Raw genomic sequence first — 21,026 nt, 5'->3', positions numbered from 1 at the left:
CAAAAAACAGTGGGAGAGTAATATTGCCCTTTCAGCTTGTGTGCCAGTCTTGACTCCTGGGTGTGCCACCTCTCTCCCTTTCATTCAGTGGGCCATAGAAAGCCTATTTATTTTTTCCGTGATTTGTGTTCTAAATTGTACCTCAACACAAAAACACTACATCAATCAGTGGGAGAAAAATATTGGCCTCAGTCAGGGCTTGTGTGCCACTGCTGTGTGTGCTATCTCTCATTCAGTGGGCTATAGAAAGCCTATTTATTTATTTATTTTTTTTCTTATTATTTGGTTTCTAAAGTCTCCCTGAAAAAAAAAATACATAAATTAGGTGGGAGATTAATATTGACATTAGTGCTTGAGTGACAGTCCTGCGTGTGTGTCATCTCTGTGATTTTGTGCCACAGAAAACAGAGTGTGTAACATTGTGCCTGATTTTCCTTGTGGTCTCACCAACCTGTTAAGGGATATTGAAATCATACTGAAGTTATAGCTCACCGTGTAAGTTGTTTGACAGCAACAAATAAAGTTACTTTGGTTAAGATTTTAAAACAATGAGGAAGTCTGGTGCAAGAGGTCGTCGTGGGCGTTCATTGTCAGCTGGTAATGATGGTAGTGGTAGTGGAGCATCAGGTGGTCGTGGGGATAAAAATATTCCACCTAAGTCTGGAGCTGTGGAGCCAGTTTCGTCGTCAGGCTACACAAGGCCTCGAACGCTCTCTTTTCTGGGAGTAGGAAAACCGCTTTTAAAGGCGGAGCAGCAACAGCAAGTTTTGGCTTACATTGCAGACTCAGCCTCTAGCTCTTTTGCCTCCTCTTCCGAAACTGGTAAATGTAAAAGCAGCGCGTCGCTTGTGGATGTTCACGGTCAGGGACAAGTCGCTTCCTTGTCCTCCTCAGCAAAAACTACAACAAGAGAGAAGGATGCAGCAGGCGACACAACGGGTCACTCCATGGAGCTCTTTACACATACCGTCCCTGGCTTAGAAAGTGAAACATTTAACAGGCCATGCCCATTACAAGTATATTCTGACATGGAGTGCACTGATGCACAGCCACAGCCAGAGTACTATGCTGCTCCTTTGACTCAGACCACCACATTGCCCTCTCAGGGTACAGATCCACAATCAGACCCTGATGAGACTATGTTGCCCCGCCACGAACGCTATACCACCGACCGACACAGTGACACAGACGAAGTTGCACACGAGCTCGAAGAGGAGGTAATAGATGACCCAGTTATTGACCCCGATTGGCAGCCATTGGGGGAACAGGGTGCAGGCGGCAGTAGTTCAGAAGCGGAGGTGGAGGAGGGGCCGCAGCAGGCATCAACATCGCAACAGGTTCCATCTGCCGGGCCCGTATCTGGCCCAAAACGCGTGTCAAAGCCAAAACCTGTTGGAGCACAGCGTTGCCATCCGGTTAAAGCTCAGTCTGCAATCCCTGAAAAGGGATCCGAGTCTAGGAAGAGTGCAGTCTGGCATTTTTTTAAACAACATCCAACTGATCAGCGCAAAGTCATCTGTCAAAAATGTTCAACTAGCTTAAGCAGAGGTCAGAATCTGAAAAGTCTAAATACTAGTTGCATGCATAGACACTTAACCACCATGCATTTTCAAGCCTGGACTAACTACCAAACGTCCCTCAAGGTTGTAGCACCCTCGGCCAATGAAGCTAGTCAGCAACGCAACATCCCTTCCGTCACTGTAAGGCCACCATTTTCCGCACCACCGGCAGTATCTGTGCAGGTTTCTTTGCCAGCCAAAAGCAGTCAGGGTCAGGGAATCACCAGTTTTGTAGGAGGAAATATTGCATCTAGGGCACCGGCGGAAACAATACCGTCTCCAACCGTCTCTCAGTCTGCCATGTACACCGGCACACCCGAAAGTTCCACGATCTCCAGCTCTCCAGTCCAGCTCACCCTACATGAGACTCTGGTTAGAAAAAGGAAGTACTTATCCTCGCATCCGCGTACACAGGGTTTTAACGCCCACATAGCTAGACTAATCTCGTTAGAGATGATGCCCTACCGGTTAGTTGAAAGCGAAGCTGTCAAAGCCCTGATGGAGTACGCTGAACCACGATACGAGCTACCCAGTCGACACTTTTTTTCCAGAAAAGCCATCCCAGCCCTGCACCAGCATGTTAAACAGCGCATCGTCCATGCACTCAGGCAATCTGTGAGTACAAAGGTGCACCTGACTACAGATGCATGGACCAGTAGGCATGGCCAGGGACGTTATGTGTCCATCACGGCACACTGGGTGAATGTGGTGGATGCAGGGTCCACAGGCGACATCAATTTAGGGACAGTTGTGCCTAGCCCACGGTCTAGGAAACAGTTGGCTGTAGGCGTTCGCACCCCCTCCTCCTCCTCCTCCTCGTCCTCCTGCAGAAGCTACAGCTCTTCCACAGAACGCAGTCTGCCAACCACTCCATCGGCAGATGACACTGTTGCACACCAGTTGTCCCATTATGGGCCAGCTACTGCCAAGCGTCAGCAGGCTGTATTGGCTATGAAGTGCTTGGGCGACAACAGACACACCGCGGAAGTTCTGTCCGAGTTCTTGCAACAAGAAACACAGTCGTGGCTGGGCACAGTAGATCTTGAGGCAGGCAAGGTAGTGAGTGATAACGGAAGGAATTTCATGGCTGCCATCTCCCTTTCCCAACTGAAACACATTCCTTGCCTGGCTCACACCTTAAACCTGGTGGTGCAGTGCTTATTGAAAACTTATCCTGGGTTCTCCGACCTGCTCCTCAAAGTGCGTGCACTTTGCTCACATATCCGACGTTCACCTGTACACGCCAGCCGTATGCAGACCTATCAGCGGTCTTTGAACCTTCCCCAGCATCGCCTAATCATAGACGTTGCAACAAGGTGGAACTCAACACTGCACATGCTTCAGAGACTGTGCGAGCGTGCTGTTATTTATTTGTGGGAGGATACACGGGCAGGCAGTAGGATGGCAGACATGGAGTTGTCAGGTGTGCAGTGGTCTAAGATACAAGACATGTGTCAAGTCCTTCAGTGTTTTGAGGAATGCACACGGCTGGTTAGTGCAGACAACGCCGTAATAAGCATGAGCATCCCCCTAATGCGTCTGCTGATGCAAAGTTTGACGCACATAAAGGAGCAGGCGTCTGCACCAGAGGAAGAGGAAAGCCTTGATGACAGTCAGCCATTGTCTGGTCAGGGCAGTGTACAGGACGAGGTAGCGGGCGAAGAGGAGGTGGAGGACGAGGAGGATGATGGGGATGAGTATATTTTTAATGCCGAACCTTTCCCGGGGGCACAGGAAATTGGTTGCGTGTCACGGCCGGGTTCTGGTTTTTTGAGGGACACAAGTGACGTAGATTTGCCTGCAACTGCCCCTCAACCAATCACAACCGGAGATTTGACAACTGGAACTTTGGCCCACATGGCGGATTATGCCTTACGTATCCTAAAAAGGGACACACGCATTACGAAAATGATGAACGATGACGATTACTGGTTGGCCTGCCTCCTTGATCCACGCTATAAAGGCAAATTGCAAAATATTATGCCACATGAGAACTTGGAACTAATATTAGCAACCAAACAATCAACTCTTGTTGACCGTTTGCTTCAGGCATTCCCAGCACACAGCGCACGTGATCGTTCTCACACGAGCTCCAGGGGGCAGCAGACTAGGAGTGTTAGGGGTGCACACATCAGAAGTGGCGTTGGACAGAGGGGTTTTCTGACCAGGTTGTGGAGTGATTTTGCTATGACCGCAGACAGGACAGGTACTGCTGCATCAATTGAAAGTGACAGGAGACAACATTTGTCCAGTATGGTTACTAACTATTTTTCATCCCTTATCGATGTTCTCCCTCAACCGTCATTCCCATTTGATTACTGGGCCTCCAAATTAGACACCTGGCCAGAATTGGCAGAATATGCATTGCAGGAGCTTGCTTGCCCGGCAGCAAGTGTCCTATCAGAAAGAGTATTCAGTGCTGCAGGTTCAATATTAACCGAAAAAAGGACTCGTCTGGCTACCCAAAATGTTGACGATCTAACATTCATTAAAATGAACCACAACTGGATTTCAAAATCTTTTGCCCCACCTTGCCCGGCCGACACCTAGCTTTCCTATGAAAAGCTCTTGCCTGTGAATTACTTTTCTAATGTCTAATTTGCTGCAGCTGATTGTACAGCATACGACATGTTTACACCTCCCTAAATGGCAAAACTCCCCACACGGGGCCGTGGTATCGCGACTTGGCGCAAGCACCCGTGAGACTGCTGTTTGTCTGAAGAGGTGGGTGTGCTCGCTTTTGGTTGACGGCATTGCTACTGGGTCCCTCATAGTACAATGTAGTGTCTCTGGCGGTGGTGGTGCGCACCCAACGTCAGACACACCGTTGTAACATGAGGGGCCCTGGGGCGGTCCCGCCGGCCTCAAGAGAGTTCCCCCCTACCCCAGCTCAAAATGTGCTCTACCACGTCCAAAATTATGTCGCACAGCTCCACCAATCTTTAGTCTATTCGCTGACATCATTCAATGTCTGGCACTGACAATACAAATTTGTAGACATCTATGATGCAACTTAAAGTAGTCTGTGTCTGTGTCCTATATTGGCACCATTAAATAGTTACTGCCAAATTACTATGTCAGAAACTCAGTAGATGAGCCCACCCCTGTACCTAAGTATGCCACCTTTTTTTTTGTTGTGGTTGTTTTGCGAGACATTAACATCTATTTATATTTTGGGAGTACTGGGACAGACACTCCTTGCACTACTCCTCCACTCACCACCAAGCTGCCTGTGTATCCATGTAACCGCTGTAAAGCTGCCATGAGCCTATTGTTTGTTATTTTAGGCCTTTGAAGCCTGTCTGCGGTCCCTCCTTCCACTAGTCCTCCACTGACCAGACCACTGCTGCCCGTGTACCCCTGGAACCAATTATTAAGTGCCTACAGCCAGCCCATTTTCTTATGTTAGGCCTTTGAAGCCTGTCTGCGGTCCCTACTTTAAATACTCCTCCACTCACCACCAAGCTGCCTGCCCGTCTATCCATGTAACCGCTGTAAAACTGCAATGAGCCTATTGTTTGTTATTTTAGGCCTTTGATAGCCTGTCTGCGGCCCCTACTTGCAATACTCCTCCACTGACCACACCAATGCTGCCCGTGTACCCCTGGAACCTATTTAAAAGTTCATAGAGCCTAGTTATATATTTTATTTACTATTAATAAGGCCATGATGGACTACGCTGTACCACGCTACAAGCTAACCAGTCGACACTTCTTTTGCGAGAAAAGCCATCCCAACCCTCCACCAGCATGTAGAAGACCGCATTGTCCATGCACTCTGGCAATCTGTGAGTACAAAGGTGCACCTGACAACAGACGCATGGACCTGTAGGCATGGCCACGGAAGATTACGTGTCCATTACGGCGCAATGGGTTAATGTGGTGGATGCATGGTCCACAGGGGACAGCCTACTAAGTCTGTCTGCAGTCCCTAATTCAAATTGTCCTCCACTGTCTAAATCGGAGCTTCCACCTTCTGGCTTTCGGCCTATAGTATCAGAAATTAAACTGCATTTGGCCTTCAACTTTGGTTAGGGCCTACTAACGGCTTCTGCCCCTCCCTGGTGTTGCCCTCAACTAAATAAAGCTGAGCTTCAACCTTCTGCTCCAAATTACCATTTTGAAAAATGCAATAGGCTTTTCCGGCCTACTAAAGGTGTCTGTCTGTGTGCCCCTGCCTGGTGTTGCCCTCAACTAAATAAAGCTGAGCTTCAACCTTCCGGCTCTCATTAAGTGGTTTTAAAAAAAAAAAATGGTGGTTAGGGCCTACTAACGGCTTCTGCCCCTCCCTGGTGTTGTCCTCAACTAAATAAAGCTGAGCTTCAACCTTCCGGCTCTCATTAAGTGGTTTTAAAAAAAAAAAATGGTGGTTAGGGCCTACTAACGTCTGTGTGCCCCTGCCTGGTGTTGCCCTCAACTAAATAAAGCTGAGCTTCAACCTTCTGCTCCAAATTACCATTTTGAAAAATGCAATAGGCTTTTCCGGCCTACTAAAGGTGTCTGTCTGTGTGCCCCTGCCTGGTGTTGCCCTCAACTAAATAAAGCTGAGCTTCAACCTTCTGCTCCAAATTACCATTTTGAAAAATGCAATAGGCTTTTCCGGCCTACTAAAGGTGTCTGTCTGTGTGCCCCTGCCTGGTGTTGCCCTCAACTAAATAAAGCTGAGCTTCAACCTTCTGCTCCAAATTACCATTTTGAAAAATGCAATAGGCTTTTCCGGCCTACTAAAGGTGTCTGTCTGTGTGCCCCTGCCTGGTGTTGCCCTCAACTAAATAAAGCTGAGCTTCAACCTTCTGCTCCAAATTACCATTTTGAAAAATGCAATAGGCTTTTCCGGCCTACTAAAGGTGTCTGTCTGTGTGCCCCTGCCTGGTGTTGTCCTCAACTAAATAAAGCTGAGCTTCAACCTTCCGGCTCTCATTAAGTGGTTTAAAAAAAAAAAATGGTGGTTAGGGCCTACTAACGGCTTCTGCCCCTCCCTGGTGTTGCCCTCAACTAAATAAAGCTGAGCTTCAACCTTCTGCTCCAAATTACCATTTTGAAAAATGCAATAGGCTTTTCCGGCCTACTAAAGGTGTCTGCCCCTCCCTGGTGTTGTCCTCAACTGAACAAAGCTGAGCTTCCACATTCTGGCTTTCGCCCTATACTATCAGATATTAAACTGCATTTGGCCTACTAGTGTGGTTAGGCCCTTGAAACAGTGTCTGCTGCTCTTGGGTTTGCTACTCCACTGAACAAAGCAATGCCACCTGTTTAGTCCTGTTACCAATTTTGAACTGCATGTAGCCTACTTTATTCTTTGGCCCTATATCTGTTTCCTCCTCATCCTGCCCATTGCCCAGCCACTGCTAAATGAGTCTGCTGGTACATTGACCTAGACCACTACATTCCCCTTGTACTCTACACAGCCAGAATCTGTCCCTGCTGAAAGTAAGGTTCCCCTTCCCGCATGTTATACCACCTTACACAGGGACAAAGAGGAAGGTGCAGATGAAAGTGCAGGTTCCTTCATCAGGTGGGGGGGCATACTCGTTGGCGACGTCACTGGCACAGGGCCCCTCAGAGTACGCAAAAGTGTCGCTGCTGGTGGGAGGCGCCCCCGCCATGCAAACACACCGCCGTACTTTGAGGGGCCCTGTGCCAGTGGCAATGCGAACGAGTGGGCCCCCCCCTGCTTGCTCAGGATCACAGCACTTGCAACTTTTAAATACTTACCTTTCCCTGCAACACCGCCGTGACGTAGTCCGCATTTCCTGGGCAAACGAAAAACTTGAGCCAGCCCTACTCCCCCCACAACTTTCCCCCAATTCCCTATGCCCAACTATTATTATACAGTTAATTAAGATTGGCAAGCTTCAGAAACAAGAATGGATGTTTTTGGCATTAAAATGGGCACTGTAGGTGTTTTCCTGGCCTCCACTCACTGCCGACTATGCTTCCCCATTGACTTGCATTGGGTTTCGTGTTTCGGTCGATCCCCGACTTTTAGCGATAATCGGCCGACTGCACTCGACTCGACTCTGGACAAAATCGGGTTTCCCAAAACCCTACTCGATCTTAAAAAAATGAAAGTCGCTCAACCCTACTTGTGACTACCTTGCTCCCAGTCTCTCCAAGACAAGCTAAGTTTTTGTTTGTTTATTTTTTGATTATCAGCATTCATCATGTTTCTTGTCCAGCTTGCTAAAATGTGATTTCCTCACTTGCTTGTTGCTCTAGGGGACTGAGTTTCTCCCCCCACACCGTTAGTTGGTGCGGGGGTTCTTGAAATCTCAGTGTGGATATTTTGTAAGGGTTTTTTACTGACCGCACAAACCCCTTTTCTATTTTCTGCTATCTAGTATTAGTGGGCCTCATTTGCTGAATCTGCTTTCACCCCTGTGTATGTGCCTTCCTCTTACCTCACCGTTATTATTTGTTGGGGGCTTCTATATCTTTGGGGATTATTTCTCTGGAGGCAAGTGAGGTCTTTCTTTCTCTCTAGGGGTAGTTAGTTCCTCAGGCTGGCTCGAGACGTCTAGGATTTTAGTCACGTTCACCGGCTACCTCTAGTGTGTTGGATAGGTTCAGATTTGCGGTCAGTCCAGTATACCACCTCCCTAGAGCTTGTCCTATGTTTTGTTACTTAGCTGGAGTATTTTGTGATCCTTAACCACTAAGAATCATAACAGACACCTATCCATTATTAATCCAATAGTACGAAATGGTTAAAAAAACACACACACATTATTTAAAAGTATTTTAATGAAATAAAGACACAGGGTGTTGTAATATTTTATTAGACTCTTAATCCACCTGAAGGCCCTTGTCACCTGAAACAAAGTTTCAAAAAAACAACAATATTCCATACCTTCCGTCGTTCTGTCCCACGTTGTAAATCCATCTGAAAGGGTTAATTAATTTTACAAGCAGAAGCCTGTTAATGCATCCGCCCCTGCCTGTAAAAACCCGGGGAATGAATGGGAAGCAGGGTGACCTGTAGTTACCTTGAGTCACGGTGAGGTGCCCTCTGCTGGATATCCTCATATGAACTCGAGCGTGGGAAAAATTCCAAGGCTCCAGTTTATGAGGACATCCAGCAGAGGGAGCCCACGCCAATTTTTTTCCGCCATTTAACCCTTTATTTGACAAGCTACAGCGCCCAAATTTTGCACATACAAACTACTAACATTAATAGTGTGGAATATGCATAAAAAAAGGGATATGAGATTGTTTACTGTATGTAAACCATGTCTCATATCATGTCGGGTTTGGGAAGGAGAAATGAAAAGCCGGCAATTGAATTACCGGCTTTTCTCTAACACCGGTGCGTATTTCTCGCAATGCACACGCATGGTCCGTGTGTAATCTGATTTTTTCTCGCACCCATAGACTTGCATTGGCGAGTCTCGGCCGAGATGCGCTGACAATCGCAGCATGCTGCGATTTTACTCGGATCCTGAATACGGCGGAGAAAATATCGGATGATGGGAGCTGCACCATAGATTAACATTGGGCCGAGTGCTATGCGATTTTTTATCGCATAGCACTCGTCCGTATTACGGTCTAGTGTGACCCCGGCCTTATTCTCATCCTCATCATCCACAACCAGTACAACACCAGGGTGAATGTATTCCGTGATGCAAAAGTCACTCAATCTTTGTGCAAGGGTGTTTTTCTGATGCCCGTTACTAATTAGAAACCAAAATAAACTCACAAGGGGAAATTGTCATCAAAATGAGATGTACGTATATTTTTCCCATTTATTCTTATATATTCCAGTTTTAATATCTCTGCACCGTCCTTTTATAACCCAGTGTATACCTCTACTATATGAAAATATTAAAATAATATTAGATATATTTTTTTATATCCCTGTCTCTGAGCTGTTTCTAGGGACAAATATATCTCGTTGGACACAATCTAGCATCATATATATGAACCTGTGTTTGCCCCTCCCTTTTGTTATTTACTTTCATCAGTGGATTCTGTGGATTTTTTTTTCAGTATGATTTATCTTTATGTCTCCTCATTCTCCACCACTAGATCACCAGGCTTCCCGTTTTCTGTGCCGCTACAGGCAGTCCAATTTTTGGCAAGGGCTTCTATGATGGCCATAGTATATTTTTAAAAAATGTATCCCCCTTGGGGAAATGTTTGTCAGCCCATGCACTGCGTGTATGGGCATTACAAGTCTAGGAGACATTGGGCCTAGTTTTTAATGAGGCCTTCAGCAATGTCTCCTCATTCTCCACCACTAGATCACCAGGCTTAACATCTTCTGTGCTGCTATAGGCAGTCCAATTTTTGACAAGGGTGTCTATGATGCTGTCAAGGGAAGCCTAGGTAGGCAAGAGCTAATAACCCAGGCCACTGCGATTTCCCTCAACTCTGGGAAACCCTGACTGACCCTCTCCCAGAATTTACACTGATGGTGTGCATGTCTGGGCCTCCATCCTCACCCTGTCTCCTGTTTCAACCCTAGGCTGAAACCTCCCCCACCACCCAGTGAAGAGACCTCACACCAATACCCACAGTTAGCACAGACAAGGATAACGGAAAATATGCACCACGCCGCAGTCACACAGGAATACACAATAATTGCTCAGGGCAAAACAAATACAAATAAAGGAAGGAGAAAATATGACAAAAGGGAAATACACCACCAGATAAGAAACTCCTTCTCCTAGACCACCACTCCAGATCGAGATAACCAAGCACAAGACAGAAGCTATAATCGGCGACGCCCAATGTTCAGGAGAACTATTTAAAGGCAGTGGGCGTGACCCAGCTTCCAATCCGAGCACCAGCTAAATTAACCCCGGTACAGCTAGATAAAATCTAGCCAATGCCACTGAGTCCATAGTGGACAAAAGCGGAATTACCGCTGTCTGTCGAACGCCCTAGTATGAACAGCGTCCAACATGACAGATGCCCATAGAATATTTTTAAAAATGTATCCCCCTTGGAGAAATATTTGTCAGCCCATGCAATGTGTGTATTGCCATTACAAGTGTAGGAGACACACTCCTTTAAATTGGGTTTAGTTTTTAATGAGGCCTTCAGCAATGTCTCCTCTTTCTCCACCACTATATCACCATTCACCATGCTTAACGTGTTCTGTGCTGCTATAGGCAGTCCGATTTTTGGCAAGGGTGTCTATGATGACCATAGTATATTTTAAAAAATGTATCCCCCTTGGGAAATGTTTGTCAGCCCATGCACTGTGTATGGGCATTACAAGTCTAGGAAACACACTCCTTTACATTATGCCTATTTTTTCATGAGGCCTTCAGCAGTGTCTCCTCATTCTCCACCACTAAATCACCACGCTTAACGTGTTCTGTGCTGCTACATGCAGTCCAATTTTTGCCAAGCCTGTCTATGATGTCCATAAAAGATTTTTTTAAAAGGTACCCCCCATGGTGAAATGTTTCTCAGCCCATGCACTTCGTGTATTGGCGTTAGAAGCCTAGTAGACCCGCTCCTTATCATTGGGCCTAGATTTTAATTGTCCTAGCTGGGCAGGGGAGTCTATGTGCACATTTGCTTGGTCATGCTGCAGACTACAGCCATGTCATTGCAATACAAGAGTGTGAAAATGTAATTTTTTTACCAATTTTGTGGGGGACCAGGCATCAGATGGGAGTGAACCTAAAAATCTGTCTTTTTTGGGGGGTACTATCTAATATTTTGTAGTGTCTTATAACATTTTTGGACACCAGTTTGCTGCTCCAAAAAACTTTAGCTTGCCCCCCAAAAATTAGCCACAGTTGTTATATTTATCACTGCGTGTTGTACACCACACGCATCGCTTATCATTGCACTAAATATCTTAAAATTTTAGTACTCCAATTTTATTTTTAGGTGTCATAGTCAACTTTTTGACAAAATTTTGGTGTGCCAAAAAAAAGGCAACATTTTGATCAGCCTGTCTCTGGCTGATGCCTGATGTATCAGTGTTGTCAAAATCCTTGCTTTGCAGGCATACATTGCAGTCTTCTGTATGCTACCTTTGGTCTACTCAGTATTTATTGTTTTAAAAAATAAAAAAAATTATACAGTCTGTTATCTCCATCACACGCCTGGTGTATCTGTGGTGTAAAAATCTTCTGTTTGCAGGCATATGTTGCATTGTTCTGTCTGATAGCATTGATGTACTCAGTTTTTATTGTTTAAAAAAAAAATTCAAGAAAATTTATACAGTCTGTTATGTCCGGCTGAGGCTAGTCTTGTTCAACTTATTTTTATTTAAAAAAAATCTGAAAAAAAAACAAACAAAAAAATATACTATCTGTTATGTCAGGCTGAGGCCTGGTGTATCTGTGGTGGAAAAATCATTGCTTCGTTGGCATAAGTTGCATGGTTGTGTCTGCTAGCCTTGTTAAACTCATTTTTATTTTTTTTCAAAACATCAGAAAAAAACTAAAAAAAATGTATACAGTCTGTTTTGTCACTCTGAGGCCTGGTGTATCTATGGTGGAAAAATCGTAGCTTAGCAGGCTTAAGTTGCATAGTTCGGTCTGCTAGCCTTCTTCTACTCTTTTTTTTTCTTTTTCAAAAATTCACCCAACCCCCCAAAAAAACTCCTTGACTTCAACCAACACCCTGTTCATCTTGATGCACATTTGCTGTGTGATCTTGATCAGGTTCTGCAGAAGAGCGATCGCCGCATCCTAATTTCTCCAGGTGTAAAAGAGAAGCCAATTATTCATATCTCGGAGGCTGATCAGAACAGGACCCCCCTGCTCTCGCAACCAATCAGCAAACTCTGGATTATATTCAGCAGATTTGTCTTTTTGCATGATTTATTTCTGGAGGTGCGATTATCCCTTCGAACTGTAGCAGTTCGGTATCGAAATTCAGCACCCAGTCACGTAGCTCTTTCTGAACACTCTCATCCTTGCGCATGTAGTTCATGAACTTCCCAACTTGCCGCTCCCTCTGTTCTGATGGTAAGCGGGTGTGAACGGCCAGATCTTTCGTGCCATTGAAGTCATTTTTCATTCTGTCTGTCAGACCTGTTAGGTTACAGAACTCTGGCACCAGTATGATTGCTCCGTCTGTGGCTCCTGGCTTGGGCCTCTGGGGATGTTCGCGATTAGCATCTGGATCATGTCTTTCACTTGTTCATTGTATCGGTTATTAGTCCACAAAGCTGATCTCACTCACTTCCATCTGCCTTCTTGAAGGTGGATGCTGTAGTCATATTCCAAGCGATCTCGTCTATATGGTAGGTTTTAGTGTTGGACTTGGTGAGGACGATCTGTCCGATCAGCTCCTTGCAATAGATGTCCTGGAACCTCTGAGGGCCACACGAGGAGTAAAGGCTGCTCATGATGTCATGCACAGTCTCGTTCCTGAGGACTTTATGGCTGACATCAATGCTCAACATAATGCTGGACTCGAACTGGAGGATGGAGGTGGAAAACCCCAGGCAGATGGCGAGTTGGTGGGCTCTAACTTCGGTGGCGTCGCTCAGGTTGTAATAGTTTCATCCTATCTGCTTCATATCCATTATCTTCAGGAGTCTTCGGAAAATGATGTTATAGAAATGGAAGCAGGTGGGTGAGGTCGGTGGAAGCTCGTTTGTCAAGGCGATTGTTATCCACACGTTCTCTCCATTTCTAGTTTGGCTTAACACCTCGATGACGTTATTCAGTCTTTTTGGTAAAAACAACATGGTTCCATCAAATGCTCGCGCCTTCCCGATGGTTTCTTTATGCTGGTACAGGAGGCCATACCGCAAAAGCTTGGACTCCATGGCGGGGTTGAAGGCAACGTGATACTGGTACAGGGCCCACTGTGGTCGGGACACCACCTTGGTGTAAACAAAAAAGAGGAGAAGCCAGCACTGCTTATGGTCAGGACACAATATATAAGGACCTGATCAGCCTTTACCTGCACTTCCCCTTTCCGGCACCAAGGGAGTGATTCTGAAATGTTCCAGGTACAGTTTGCATGTTATGGTAATGTTATTTAATGTGATCTTTCCTTTTTTTTTTTCTTACTCTCAATACACTTAGGAGGCCGTAATGGCACAATGTAAATAAAATACGTAGAGTAGGACTGCCCCATTATGAGAATGCCGTGAAGTGGTGGGGTAGCTCAAAGAATTGATCAATTGTTTGCTAAATGTCTCATATATGAAATACAGATAGAATTTAGTATGTGCATGTGCACCTTATGTATTGTGTCCTGACCATAAGCAGTGCTGGCTTCTCTTTTTTGTTTCTACATTGGTAAGTGGCTGACCACCACTGTTGCCGTGCACGCTGGGTTAGGTACTCCTTTCTTTATGTGTTCATTGTGATTGATAGGCTGCTGTTCACACACACAGCAGCCCTGCCCTGCCTCAGGCTCTAGTTAATTGTGCACCTGTGTCTCAGCCTGTCTCACCCTTTAACTTTGGTGCTGGTTTGGCAGTGTGGAAGCCAGATCTGAAATGTCTGCACAGGACCTGATCGGCTTTTACCTGCGCTTCCCCTTTCCGGCACCAAGGGAGTGATTCTGAAAAGCTCCAGGTACAGTTTGCATGTTATGGTGATGCTGTTTAGCGTGGTCTTTCCTTTTTTTTTTTTACTTTCAATACACTTAGGAGGCTGCAATGGCACAATGTAAATAAAATACATAGAGCAGGACTGCCCCATTATGAGAATGCCGTGAAGTGGTGGGGTAGCTCAAAGAATTGATCAATTGTTTGCTAAATGTCTCATATTTGAAATACAGATAGAATTTAGTATGTGCATGTGCACCTTATGTATTGTGTCCTGACCATAAGCATTGCTGTCTTCTCCTCTTTTTTGTTTCTACATTGGTAAGTGGCTGACCACCACTGTTGCCGTGCACGCTGGGTTAGGTACTCTTTTCTTTCTGTGTTCATTGTGATTGATAGGCTGCTGTTCACACACAGCAGCCCTGCCCTGCCTCAGGCTCTAGTTAATTGTGCACCTATGTCTCAGCCTGTCTAACCCTTTAACTTTGGTGCTGGTTTGGCAGTGTGGAAGCCAGATCTGAAATGTCCGCACAGGACCTGATCGGCTTTTACCTGCGCTTCCCCTTTCCGGCACCAAGGGAGTGATTCTGAAAAGCTCCAGGTACAGTTTGCATGTTATGGTGATGTTGTTTAGCGTGGTCTTTCCTTTTTTTTTTTTTTTACTTTCAATACACTTAGGAGGCCGCAATGGCACAATGTAAATAAAATACGTAGAGCAGGACTGCCCCATTATGAGAATGCCGTGAAGTGGCGGGGTAGCTCAAAGAATTGATCAATTGTTTGCTAAATGTCTCATATTTGAAATACAGATAGAATTTAGTATGTGCATGTGCACCTTATATATTGTGTCCTGACCATAAGCAGTGCTGGCTTCTCCTCTTTTTTGTTTCTATATTGGTAAGCGGCTGACCACCACTGTTGCCGCGCACGCTGGGTTAGTTACGCCTTTCTTTCTGTGTTCATTGTGATTGATAGGCTGCTGTTCACACACAGCAGCCCTGCCCTGCCTCAGGCTCTAGTTAATTGTGCACCTGTGTCTCAGCCTGTCTCACCCTTTAACTTTGGTGCTGGTTTGGCAGTGTGGAAGCCAGATCTGAAATGTCCGCACAGGACCTGATCGGCCTTTACCTGCGCTTCCCCTTTCCGGCACCAAGGGAGTGATTCTGAAATGCTCCAGGTACAGTTTGCATGTTATGGTAATGTTATTTAATGTGGTCTTTCCTTTTTTTTTTTTACTCTCAATACACTTAGGAGGCCGTAATGGCACAATGAAAATAAAATACGTAGAGTAGGACTGCCCCATTATGAGAATGCCGTGAAGTGGCGGGGTAGCTCAAAGATTTGATCAATTGTTTGCTAAATGTCTCATATTTGAAATACAGATAGAATTTAGTATGTGCATGTGCACCTTATGTATTGTGTCCTGACCATAAGCATTGCTGGCTTCTCCTCTTTTTTGTTTTTACCAGCTTGGTGTGGTTGATCATAAGAGCAATCTTGGTTCCAGAGGTGCCAGCTTTCGATTTTTGGACATGTTCGATAGTCTGCTGGGTGTTCACCCCGACGTAATGGAAGTCACACGTACGGCTGCCCTATTCCCGACAGACACTTCTGCAAGTCCAGCTGACACCTGCAGAACCTCGGGCGATGGTCTCTCTGCTGCTGCTGACGGCAGACCTCTCTGGCACCCTCTTCCAAAAAGCAAAGGCTCAGGTGCTGGTTGCTGAGATCTGACTACTGGCTGGGGTCCTTGGGCCTGCTTTACCTGTCCAGTTGGTCTTTGTGGGGCCTGCTCCTGCACACAAGCTCGGCCACGGGCCCGGGATCTCTCTCATCAGCTCATCTTTTACTGTACTTCGTACATAAACCACGCACTAGTGTGTATTGTGCCTAGTCTTTAATGAGGCCTTCAGCAATGGTTCCTCATTCTTCACCACTAGATCACCATGGTGAACATGTCATATGCTGCTACAGCCATAAATTTTTGGGCAAGGGTGTCTATGATCCTACCCTAAATAATTTTTTTAAGCTGTAACCGCTGTGGGGAAATGTTTGTCAGCCCATGCACTTAGTGTATGGGCATTACAAGTCTAGGAGAAACGCTCCTTCAAATTGGGCCTAGTTTTTAACCCCTTACTGACATCGGATGGTATAGTACGTCCGATGTCAGCTCCCCTGCTTTGATGCAGGGCTCCGCGGTGAGCCCGCATCAAAGCCAGGACATGTCAGCTGTTTTGAACAGCTGATATGTGCCCGCAATAGCGGCGGGTGAAATCGCAATTCACCCGCCGCTATTAACTAGTTAAATGCCGCTGTCAAACGCAGACAGCGGCATTTAACTAACGCATCCGGCCGGGCGGCCGGAAATGACGTCATCGCCGACTACCGTCACATGATCGGGGGTCGGCGATGTGTCAGGACAGTAACCATAGAGGTCCTTGAGACCTCTATGGTTACTGATCGCCAGTAGCTGTGAGCGCCACCCTGTGGTCGGTGCTCATAGCACACCTGCAATTCTGCTACATAGCAGCGAACAGCAGATCGCTGCTATGTAGCAGAGGCGATCGTGCTGTGCCTGCTTCTAGCCTCCCATGGAGGCTATTGAAGCATGGCAAAAGTTAAAAAAAAAGTTAAAAAAATGTGAAAAAAAATAAAAAAATATAAAAGTTTAAATCACCCCCCTTTCGCCCCAATCAAAATAAATCAATAAAAAAATAATCAAACCTACACATATTTGGTATCGCCACGTTCAGAATCGCCCGATCTATCAATAAAAAAAGCATTAACCTGATCGCTAAATGGCGTAAAAAGAAAAAAAATCAAAACGCCAGAATTACGTTTTTTTGGTCGCCACGACATTGCATTAAAATGCAATAACAGGCGATCAAAAGAACGTATCTGCACCGAATTGGAATAATTAAAAACGCCAGCTCAGCATGAAAAAAATATGCCCCCATCCGACCCCAGATCATGAAAATTGGAGACGCTACGAGTATCGGAAAATGGCGCAATTTTTTTTTTTTTAGCAAAGTTTGGAATTTTTTTTCACCACTTAGGTAAAAAATAACCTAGTCATATTAGGTGTCTATGAACTCGTAATGACCTGGAGAATCATAATGGCAGGTTAGTTTTAGCATTTAGTGAACCTAGCAAAAAAGCCAAGCAAAAAACAAGTGGGATTGCACTTTTTTTGCAATTTCACCGCACTTGGAATTTTTTTCCCGTTTTCTAGTACACGACATGGTAAAACCAATGATGTCTTTCAAAAGTACAACTTGTCCCGCAAAATATAAGCCCTCAAATGGCCAAATTGATGGAAAAATAAAAAAGTTATGGCTCTGGGAAGGAGGGGAGTGAAACACAAACACGGAAAAACAAAAAATCCCACGGTCATGAAGGGGTTAATGAGGCCTTCCTCTACCTCTCATCATTTTCCACCACTAGATCACCAGGGTTCACGTGTTCCGTGCTGCTACAGACAGTCAATTTTTTTGCAAGGGTGTCAATGATCCCTATTAAATATTTTTTTTAAAAATTATCCCCCATGGGGAAATGTTTTTCAGCCCATACACTTAGTATATGGGCATTACAAGTGTAGGAGACACCCTCCTTTAAATTGGGCCTAGATTTTAATGAGGCCTTCCTCCACCTCTCATCATTTTCCACCACTAGATCACCAGGGTTCATGTGTTCGGTACTGCTACAGACCGTCAATTTTTTGGCAAGAGTGTCTATGATCCCCATTAAATATTTTTTTTTTTTTAATTACCCCCCATGGGGAAATGTTTGTCAGCCCATACACTTAGTGTTAGTGTATGGGCATTACTAGTCTAGGAGACCTGCTCCTTTGTAATGGGACAGTTTTGTTATGAGACCCTCCTCCATATTTCTTCCAAGGGGGATTGGGTGCATGCAAAATTGGGTCAAGGCAGCCCTTGCATTCAATTCATAAGGAAACAGTATGGCAGGACCAAGTGAAGAAAGTGAAGTTGGTTTTCCTGTGGCAATCCATTAACTGGGTTCAAAGGCTTATTGGGGTGCATATGACTTGGTAGCACGGCAGAGAGCAACCCCAGGCACAAGTAGTAACCAGGCTCATCTTGGGACACCTCAAAGCCTTCTGTCTTAGTTGCTTCCTTAGCCAACTCCTCATGTGTTGGTGGCAGGTAGTGTTCCAGGAGAGATTCAGACCTAGTTAGTGTAGAATCCACACAGTCGCTCATGATCTTCACAACACGGCTTTCCAGGACAGTGTTAATGCTGTCATATACAACAGCCCTAGTCATCTCCACACCATCCTGTACAGCTCCCTTCATTTTATCCACTACTCCTGTGATACTATGGACTACAGCATCTCTGGCACCAACAACGGCTTCTGAGACATTAGCCTCAACCTTTCCAGGAGGCTGATGCAGAGTAAGCAACCAGTACTTGGGTTCAAAGGCTTATTGGGGTGCATATGACTTGGTAGCAGGGCAGGCCTTGCAGTTAACACATAAAAAAACAGTATGGCAGGACCGACTGAAGAATGTGAAGTGGGTTTTCCTGCGGCCATCCAGTACCTGGGTTCAAAGGCTTATTGGGATGCATATGACTTGGTAGCAGGGCAGGCTTTGCAGTCAATACATAAGAAAACAGTATGGCAGGACCAACTGAAGAGCGTGAAGTGGGTTTTCCTGTGGCCATCCAGTACCTGGGTTCAAAGGCTTATTGGAGTGCATATGACTTGGTAGCAGGGCAGGCCTTGCAGTTAATACATAAGAAAACAGTATGGCAGGACCAACTGAAGAATGTGAAGTGGGTTTTCCTGTGGCCATCCAGTACATGGGTTCAAATGCTTATTGGGGTGCATATGATTTGATAGCAGGGCAGGCCTTGCATTAAATGCAACATTTTTTCAGGAAGCCCCCTGTACCTCTCGTGAAAGGGGTATTGGGGTGCGTTGTAATTGTTGACAGCCCAGCCACTCACTGCATAGGCAATAACAGCATAGGAGACCCGCTGTTTAATAATGGCCCTTTTTTATATTCTTACCTTCCGGCGTCCCCCGCAGCCTTCCTGCGGCCTTCCTGATGCTCCTGATGCTGCTGGCAGCTCCCGTTCCCAGTAATGCCTAGCGAGACAATGACCTGTGATAACATATCGGTCTCATGAGACCGCTACATCATCGGGTCATTTCGCAAAGGCATTACTGGGAACCAGAGCTGCTGGCTTCATCGCGAGCATCGAAGGCTGCGGGGGACGCCGGAAGGTAAGAATATTATTTTAAACATTATATCTTTTTACTATTGATGCTGCATAGGCAGAATCAATAGTAATAAGAGAGAGAGAGAATTTCCCTGACGGGAAATTCTTCTGCACATGCTCAGTTTCAAAAGACGGCATCCGTCGCGGGATTCCTGCTTTTGACAGTCAGTGATGCATCCTGCGTCCATAGGCTTCCAATATAGCCAACGACGGACAGCGCAGGATTTACCACTGAACAATTTTTCGACGTACAGAAAAATGTTCCTGTGTGCGTTGTCTCCACCCGACAGACAGCAATTTTACAATTTTACTATGGATCCAGTGCATGACGGATGAAACGGAAGGCCATCCGTCACAATGTCGCTAATACAAGTCTATGCGAAAAAAAAAGATCCAGCAGAAACATTTGCTGGTTCTGTGTTTTTTTCACAAAACGACGCATTGTGATGGAAAAAGAAAGACAGAAGTGTGAAAGAGGCCTTATATGGCACACACCACATGGCCAGCTAGGGTTGTAAAATGTTACAATTACATTTCCCAGTGAATGCATTTGTATTGGTTGAAAGCAATGTTAAAGTTGAAAAACGCATCAAAAAATGCTGCGTGTGAACATAGCCCAAGTGTTGGAGGAACATTTTGGTCTGGGGTTAATTATTTTGCCTTGTATACAAGTCATCACCCTGGAAAGGATGCACCTCAACATATTTCCCAGCAAAACCCATTTTGCTTTTGTTTTTGTATGTTTTTTGGTGCACCTGTAAAAATGGCGTCAAACTCTGACAACATTGCTTACAGCTGTGACCTAGGAGTCAGAAATGATTCCAGGGGCGATCCCCATGATGTTCCCATGTGATTTGAGCAGTGTTTCCATCATTGTCAGACATTTTTAGACCTTAAAAGGACCCCCGGGGGGATCGCGGTAGAAATACTCAGGTTTCCCATAGATTTACATTGGGCTCGCGGCTCGGGTCGAGTACCCGAGTATTCCAATTTGCTCGACCCGAGCAAAGAGCACCTGAGCATTTTAGTGCTCACTCATCACTATTTATTACAATTACACAATATATGTGAAAGAAGGCTCGGGACGATCTATCACAGAACTGATCTCGGTGTCACATCAGCACACCAGTGCACACAATATTGCCCAGTTCCTAACCTGAAATGCTATTGCTCTAGTTGCATTTATTTTTCTTTTTTTTAAAGAAAAATGGTAATCTAGCCCTTTTAATGGAACATCATAGCATTGCTAAAACTTTCTGTTGATAATGTTTTCCTTATTGGATATGCTCTTATTTTTGTTTAAAAAGAAAGAGTGGGCTTGCAAAGTTAAATCTGAACGAGAGGTAAAACTCACACCCCCACCAGCGCCACCACCGCATTCAACTATACTGGCATCTATGACGCCGCTACAGTTGAATGCAATGATGGAGGAGAGAGCGTCTGCTGACGCCCCCTCTCCCATCATTCCGCAGTGCAGCGGCAGCCACCGAGACAGCAGCAGGGAGCAACGTGGGCTCGAGGAGAGGTGAGGAGTGTATTTTTTTTTACTGGACTGTGGGGCCATTCTCAGGGGGAGGAGAGATGCGGGCTATGCTGTATACTACTATGTGGGCTGTGCTGTATACTGCTAAGTGGGCTGTGCTGTATACTGCTAAGTGGGCTGTGCTGTATACTGCTACGTGGGCTGTGCTGTATACTGCTATGTGGGCATGCTGTATACTGATACGTGGGCATGCTGTATACTGC

The 21,026-nt window shown here is 45.5% G+C and overlaps 1 pseudogene; it reads right to left on the bottom strand.

The window, feature by feature from the left end:
* Nucleotides 1-12,102: 12,102 nt before the first annotated feature.
* LOC143817693 (piwi-like protein 1) overlaps nt 12,103-21,026 on the bottom strand; it is a 50,064-nt pseudogene continuing 41,140 nt past the window's right edge.

This window comes from Ranitomeya variabilis, chromosome 3 (assembly GCF_051348905.1).
Source record: "Ranitomeya variabilis isolate aRanVar5 chromosome 3, aRanVar5.hap1, whole genome shotgun sequence".
Taxonomy (NCBI): Eukaryota; Metazoa; Chordata; class Amphibia; order Anura; family Dendrobatidae; genus Ranitomeya; species Ranitomeya variabilis.
This window is presented reverse-complemented; position numbering and strand designations above follow the sequence as displayed.